The sequence below is a fragment of the Rhinolophus hipposideros genome (genome assembly GCF_964194185.1).
Source record: "Rhinolophus hipposideros genome assembly, chromosome: X".
Classification (NCBI taxonomy): Eukaryota; Metazoa; Chordata; class Mammalia; order Chiroptera; family Rhinolophidae; genus Rhinolophus; species Rhinolophus hipposideros.
In genome coordinates, this window is record NC_138046.1 from 58,485,019 (window position 1) to 58,492,104 (window position 7,086).

The following is a 7,086-nucleotide window of genomic DNA, read 5'->3' on the forward strand; positions in this document are numbered from 1 at the left end:
AGTCAACTTCTTCTCCAATCCCCACCAAGAGTCACTTGTGTCTAGCTTATTTGGGGGGAGAAAAAGTTTTGCCTCATGCACTTTTCTGAAGTATCCATTGGATAGCTGCTTCTCAATTTGATATACTCTTCCTTTACTCGTCCTTGTTGCTCCTACCTTCACTGAGGACCACTGTTAGCTTTGGTGCACATCTTGCCTGGAACTCTGGGGCTACTTACTCCTCGATGTGATTCTGCTACCAACACATTTGCCTGTATGGGGAGGTGATGGGGAAATAACCAATTATGTCCTTGTTACATCTGCATGGTACAGTAGTGGTAAGGATGTAAACATACAATAGTAGGACTTACTAAAATATTACAAGTAATAAAATGATATTATTAAGTCAGAAAGGAAAATGTAAAACTATATGTTAAATATAACTGTACCAACAGTTCAAGGGCAAATTACCTTAAGCTCTTCATGTAGGTTTTACTCATAGACCCCAATAGTTCCAAGCCCTCCTCACTCATCTCAAGATCTAGTCTTTCTACTCTCTTCTAAGAGATTATTTTTTCTTAAAAATTTCTACACTACCAGATTTCCAGTTAAGATGGCAGAGTAGTTAATGTTGTGTTCACCTCTTCTCAGGACCACATCAACTACAACTAAATTACAGTACAACCATCATTGAGAATTGTCTGAAGTCTAGCTGAACCAAAGTCCTACAACTACAAATATACAGAAGAAGCCACCTTGAGACTGGCAGGAGGGACAGATAAGAATGGGCTGGTACCACACCCACATGTGACCATTAAAAATCAGGAGGGATATCTTGGCTATGGAGGTACCCACCTTGTAGGAGCAAGGGGTCCCAGCCCCACACCAGGCTCCCCAGCCCATGGTTCCAGCGCAGGGCAGAGAAGTCCCCATAACATCTGGCTGTGAAAATGAGCAGAGATTGTGGTTGAGTCAGACTGAGGGCAGGTGCAGCCCCAGGTGTTTCTCTTAAAGGGCTCATGCAAGAACTTACTGATAGACTCACTTGCTCTGAGCTCCAGTGCAAGGGCCGCAGCTCAAAAGGCACCAAGGACATATGGGGAGGAATTGAATTGCCTAGCTTCAGGACAAAGACTGAAGGGGCAGTTTTCTCCAGGAGGGAAGAACTGGTGGAAGCCATTGTTTGTTTGATGAGCCCTCCCCCTCCCTGCATGCAGATGAAGTTGTAAGCCATATCTGAGTCTCCATCAAACCGGCTATCACCTTTCCTTTAACCCACCCTAGAGATTCCCTGAGACCATACTCCACCCAACGTGCAGCATACCCAAGAGGCTTCCAGTGGCTTTTCCATACGAAGACCTGTTTTTAGCTCATACTGAACACATTCCTAAAGTTCCTCAAAGGTTCATGAAACCCAAACAAGCAGTATCTGACTTCAGCATGCCCTGTACCTCTGGCTGAGCAGCCCTAAGCCTGTCACTAGCTATAGCCGGTTGCAGTTCACATATTAACCTCTCAAGGCACCTCCAAGCTCATCATGGGCGGCAGCCATCTGCAGATTGCTTTGTGGCTCATAACAGGTGGCCCTGGGCAGAGCACAGGTTGTGGCTGAACTTGGCCTGCAGCAGGTCTACTCCCAGGGGGCCCCTGGACTGGTACACCTAGTTGCCAGCTTAGGACCAAGCTGGAGCATCACTAAGCCACCTTCAAGGATGACACACACAAAAGGGTAGACTGGGAAGGTCCAAGCCCTGCTAAAACAAACCTTGCTTTGTAGGGTCAGCCTTCACACCACAGCTCCTTCAATGTAGTCACGGCCAGACTTCACAACCAATCAGCCTGAGGGTCAATCTCTCCCATTGACATGCAAACAGCAACCAAGGCTCAGCTACAATAGGAGGGCACACAAGAGAAACATCTGGAGCAGTCGGCTTTGGTGACCACGGAAACTGCACCACTGGGCCTCACACGACAACTACTACATAAGGCCACTCTACTAAGGCGGAAGGCAGAGCAATCTTGCCTAGTACACAGAAACAAATACAGGGAGGCAGCCAAAATGGGGAAACAAAGAAACATGTCCCAAATAAAAGGACAGAACAAAGCGTCAGAACAAGAAAGAAAAAAAACAACACAAAATGGAGACAAGCAATCTACCAGACACACAGCTCCAAACACTGATTATAAGGATGCTCAATAAACTCAAGGAGAACAACAACAAAGAAATAGGAAATATAAAAATGGAGATGGAAAACATGAAAAAGAACCAGTCAGAAATAAAGAATATAATACACGAAATGAAGAAGGAGAATTAGAGGAAATCAATAGTAGATTAGATGAAGCAGAGGACTAAATCACCGATTTAGAAGATAAGGTAGCAGAAAACACCCAATCAGAATAGCAAAATGGAAAAAAAATGCAGAAAAAGGAAGGGGGAGTTTAAGGGGCCTCTGGAACAACATCAAGCATACCAAAATTTGCATCATGGGGACACCAGAAGATGAAGAGACAACAAGGACTTGAAAATCTGTTTGAAGAAATAATGACAGAAAACTTCCCTAAGGTGGCAAAGGAAATAGACATACAAGTCCAGGAAGTGCAGAAAGTCCCAAACAAGATGAACCCAAAGAGGCCCACACCAAGACACATATTATAATTAGAATGTCGAGGGTTAAAGACAAAGAGAAAATCTTAAAAGCAGCAAGAGAAAAGCAGATAGTTACCTACAAGAAAGCTCCTATAGGACTGTCAGCTGATTTCTCAACAGCAACTGCAGGCCAGAAAGGATGGGCAAGAAATATTTAAGGTGATAAAAAGTAGGGACCTACAGCGAAAATTACTCTACCCAGCAACACTATCAACACTATCATTTCAAATTGAAAAACAGATAAAGAGCTTCACAGACAAAAAAAAAAAAAAAAAAAAAGCTAAAATTTCATCACCACCAAACCAGCATTGTAAGGAATCTTAGAGGCCCTTTTTAAGATGAAAAAATTTAAAAGATCAAAAATACAAATAATAAAATGGCAATAACGACATATTTATCAACAATGACTTTAAATATAAATGGATTAAGTGTTCCAATCAAAAGATAGGGTGGCTGAATGGATAAGAAAACAAGACTCTTACATACGCTGCCTACAAGAGACTCACTTCAAATTGAAAGGCAAACACAGACTAATTGTAAAGGGATGGGAAAAAGATATTTCATGAAAATTGGGGGGAAAAAGCTAAGGCAGCAATACTTATACCAGACAAAATAGACTTTAAAATAAAGGCTGTAACAAGAGATAAAGAAGGACCCAGTAATCCCACTTCTAGGTATTTATCCAAAGAAACCCAAAATGCTACATCGAGGGGACCTGTGCATCCGTATATTCATTGCAGCATTGTTTACAATGGCCAAGATGTGGAGGCAGCCTGGGTGTCTGTCAATGAAATAATGGATAAAGAGGAGGTGGTACGTATACGCAATGGAATATTACTTGCCATGGATGGAAATTGTTTCTTGACATCTGCGGTGGGTGGCATGGATGGACCTGGAGTGTATTGTGCTGAGTGGAGTGTGTCAGACAGAGAAAGACAGATGCAATGTGATTTCTCTTATATGTAGAATCTAAAGAATAAAATAAATTGACAAACAAAACAGAAACAAATTCTTAGACACAGAATACATTTTGATTGACAGATGGGTAGGGGAAGGGATTAAGAAATACAAATTGGTTGTTACAGGGGGGTGGAAGATGAGGGTAAGGGGGATCAACTATATGGTGATGGAAGGAGAACTGATTCTGGATGATGAACACACAATGGGATTTATAGATGATGTAATACAGAATTGTACACCTGAAATCTATGTAATTTCACTAACAAATGTCACCCCAATAAATCAAAAAAAAATTGGTTGTTACATAGTAGTCATGGGGATTAGGGTATAGGATAAGAAATATAAGAGTAGTAAATAATATTGTAATAGCTATCTATGGTGTCAGGCAGGTACTATATTTCTCAGGGTGATAGATGAGAGGGGGACAGGGAGTAAATATAAGAAATATAAGAAATATATAAGTAAATATAAGAAATATAAGAAATATAAGAGTAGTAAATAATATTGTAATAGCTATCTATGGTGTCAGGCTGGTACTATATTTCTCAGGGTGATAGATGAGAGGGGACAGGGAGTAAAAGGTGAAGGGATTAAGAAGTATAAATTGGTAGTTACAAAATAGTCATGGGTATGTAAAACAGAGAGAATATAGTCAACAATATGGTAATAACTATGTATAGTGCCAGGTGGGTACTAGACTAATCAGGGGGAATCACTTCTTAAATTATACAAATGTCTAACCACTATGCTGTACACCTGAAATGAATATAAAATAATACTGAATATTAAAAATAAATAAACTGTAAAAGAAAATCTACAGTACCAATTTTTAACAACCCTTTAAATTCAGTAACCCTACTCTAAGTATAGGCATTGGACTTTGTCCAGGATCTATCTCCCCAACCCATAGCACACAATGACATTTCAGATCAGAGTTATGAATAAAAACTTTACAGTCATCCACTGTGCTGTACCTGAAGCTGAAGCTGAATAATATTGAATGTCAACTATAATTTTATACATATATATATTCATATATATATATATATTCACAGGATATGGAGTACAGCATAGGGAATACAGTCAATGGAATTGTAACAGCTATATATGATGTCAGAGGGGTAGTAGATGGGGGAAGGAGGTTATCACTTTGTGAGGGGTGTAAATGTCTAACTATTATATTGTTTTGTACACATGAAACTGAAACAACAAATACAAACTACCATTGACTTTCCTTGTTCTTCAGCTTGCATACAGTATGTTGTGGCATATCTCAGCCTCCATACTCATAAATATCCTCTTATTGTTTCTCTGGAGAACCCTGACTAAAACAGATGTATGTGTATATATACTTACCCTCAACAAGAAAAATACTTTTTCAAAATCTTGCAAGCAATGTAATGTGATTATGTTAGTTATTATTGCTGGAGAAAGCCAAGAAGCCAAGAGATGTGTACTGTACTAGTTTAGTTTTGTAATTTCTTGTAACTCAAACTATTTCAAAATAAAAACTCTAAAAAGGGAAAATAATTATTATTGCAAAATATATAGTTCTATATTTCATCAAAAATCTACAATTATTTGTGACTTGTAGAGAAAAAATGCTCCAAGAATGGGTCAACTGGATTTTCTAATAAACTTACAGTGTAGTTTTGCAATATAGACTTTAAAGTATGTTTAGAGTGCTTACTGTATGTCAGGTTTTGTGTAAGACAAATTCATTCACATTATGTGTGATTTATCTTTCTAAAATATTACATTATATTATTCTAAGCTTTTGCATCAGACTATGAGTTTTCTGAAGATAAGGATGACATCTTATTCATTTTTGTTTTTGTAGTATATTCATGATCCATATTGAATAGTAGCAGCTCAACAAATAACTCTATGGCTGAATAAATTTTGTTTGTTTTACAGTGCTGGGTTTTGATTGCTTAGCATTCATTAATTTTTTTCAAAGAGTACTCCAATAGTATTTTGATTATGTTTTCCCCCTTTGCGACACCTGGTGGGAAAGTAATCAGCATCCCCCCACCACCACCCCTAGCCAAAGGATGAACACATGTTATGGAGTTATATGCTCCCTCCCTGAAATTTGAGTCTTGACATGAAGGATAAAGAAACTGAAAACAGTTCATATTCATCTACTCCAGAAATTGTCTCCTGACATGACTGATAGAGGCTCCTAGTGGCTTCCTAAGTCCTAAATTTCCATCTCCCTTAGCATTACCACCACTAATTAAAGCTCCACACATGACCACCAAGAATGAGGATTACAATTTTCAATCTCCCTTACATCCATGTGTGGCCATGTAACCAAGTTTGGCTAAGAACATGTGATGAGAGGTGATGTGTGAAATTTCTGCAACGTGTCTCTGAAGTTAGCAAACACTCCCCTTCTTTCTTTCCTTTATTCTACTACTTAGAATATATTCAGAATAGTGAGATTTCTTGTACCGTGCATATGGGCAACCTCCTAGTGTTGGCTAGCAATAAGATAGAATGATTCTAGATTCATGGATGCCTTCACACCAAAATCATAAAAAGTCATAGGTGATTTTATAAAATTTTTATTAGAAACTGATGAATTATACAGACAACAAGTTGCTAAACATATAGTCCATTAGAACAACATAATACACTTCATCAAACACTCAATAAGTAAACGAACATAAACTAACTTCAGGTACAGAAGGAAGATTTACAAATTTGACTGCATACAAGGATAGAAAGTCCTTAAAATAATTCCAATAATATGTCATATATACACCCCAGTTTCTGACCAACATGTAAATAAATCCAAAAATAACATTTAAATATTTTTAACTTCTCAATTACTAAATACCTCAGACAGACTAAATACCTCAAGGCTAAAAAAAAAAAAATACAATAGGCATAGGGATACATGTACCTTCACAGAAAAATGTTTTCAGATATCTTGGGTAGATATCCAGGAGAGGGATTGCTAGGTCATATAGTAATTCTATTCTTAATATTTTGTGGAACTTCCATAATATTTTCTATAGCAGCTGTATAAATTTACATTCTTACCTACACTGTATGGGGGTTCCTTTTACTCCACAAATTCTCCAACACTTGTTATTTCATGTTTTGTTGATAATAGGCATTCTAACAGGTGTGAGAATTGTGGTTTTGATTTACATTTCCCTAATAGTTGGTGAAGTCAACCATTTTTTCATATATCTGTCGGCCATTTGTATGTCATAGGAGATGTGACTGTTCAGGTCCTCTGCCCATTTTTTAATTGAATTGTTTGTTTTTTGTTGTTGAGTTGTATGAGTTTATTATACATACATACATATATATACATATATAAGATATTAGCCCCTTATCAGAGGTGTTGTTTATAAATATATTTTCCCCTTTGTTTGGTTGCCTCTTTGTTTTGTTGATGGTTTGTTTTGCTGTGCAGAATATTTTTAGTTTGATATAGTCCCATCCATTTATTTTTTGTTTTACTGCCCTTGCCTTTGAGGTCA